Genomic DNA, 1,264 nt, shown 5'->3' on the forward strand with positions numbered 1-1,264 from the left:
AGTTTTGTGTGAGACTAATTTGTTCGAGACAAACAAATATTCACCAAATTTCCATCTTGAAAAATCAGTTTTTTCATCCAACATCAACCGTGCTTGATGATCTTACATAAGTTTTATAAGGTTGTACCCTAAGTATTTTCTTTGTGATGTGGAGAGTAGACGAGATGACAGAAGAAAACCGAGTCAAAGATCAAGTCTAGGTCTATGTGTTAAAAAAGGCAAGCCCACTAGTGGCACTTCTAGAGCTTTTATATCCAACGTATATATATTGGTAATACCTTGCTAGATATAGTCGAAAAGGAAGGTGGTATTTTTAACGCCTCATATATAGATCACTTAATAACACCATGTACAAAACTCAAGGCATAGCATTGAATTATGTTCTATAAAGATTTATTGCGAATAGTCATGCTAATACACCCCATGATATGGCATTGTTATTATTTTTAGAAAACCTGCACTGACATTTTCTTAGCTAGTTAACATTACAGTTTCCTTTATTGGAGCCTTGGAGTAGTGTATGCACATTAGACACCTGCACATTTTGCCAACAATAGCAGCCTCCAAATTGCATTCCTTGTCCTCAGTGCACATAAGGACTCGGGGCAATCTTCCTGACAACTACCAATTGAATACCCACCAAACTTCTTCAGGTATTTGAATGTACACCTTTGTTTTGTATCTGCATCTGCAAAATATTACCAACAAGAAGAAATGGAAATCATGGAAAGAACAATTTTGTTGATTTGGTTCATGCAACACTCTTGGAGGAACTGATTAAACGTACTTGATGCTAACACAAGAAAGGAAAGTGTTAGGAGTAGCGTCAAAGCTGCAATCTTCATCCTAACTTGTATGTGGCGTTGGTAGGAAAGTGACTGCTTGTGAGCCTTGAGGAAGAGAAAATGAGATGGCAACCCTTTTTATAGTAGGTTTGGTATTAATGCTAATTATTGTAATACAAAAATAGCATGAAAACAAAGATTGGATAAGTTCTGTCATACTAAAAGCAATTAAGTGGACTTCAGGATAAGATATGTACAGACGCTTTCTAGTAGAGCAAGGAGACGAAATTAAGAGATTGCACCGTTGAGCAGACGATTTCACATGAAAAAGATAGATAAAAGAAGAGCATCTATCTCTACTCCTAATAGAGCAGTTGGTAGTCTCGCTTCCAGGTTTTTTTTCGTCCCACCTTTTATGGTTTTTTTTGGTACCTCGTCCCACCTCACACTGAGCCGTCATGAACCGAAAAAACCACGTA

At 37.1% G+C, this 1,264-nt stretch overlaps 1 long non-coding RNA gene across 1 annotated transcript; it reads right to left on the reverse strand.

Annotated features, from left to right (window-relative positions):
• Positions 1–366: 366 nt before the first annotated feature.
• On the reverse strand, positions 367–885 carry LOC119271065. Its single transcript, XR_005134410.1, has 2 exons — positions 788–885; positions 367–688 (listed from the first exon to the last, which is right to left on the reverse strand). It is a non-coding gene; the product is annotated as an uncharacterized LOC119271065 (long non-coding RNA).
• Positions 886–1,264: the final 379 nt, after the last annotated feature.

Source organism: Triticum dicoccoides, chromosome 3A (assembly GCF_002162155.2).
Source record: "Triticum dicoccoides isolate Atlit2015 ecotype Zavitan chromosome 3A, WEW_v2.0, whole genome shotgun sequence".
NCBI lineage: Eukaryota > Viridiplantae > Streptophyta > Magnoliopsida > Poales > Poaceae > Triticum > Triticum dicoccoides.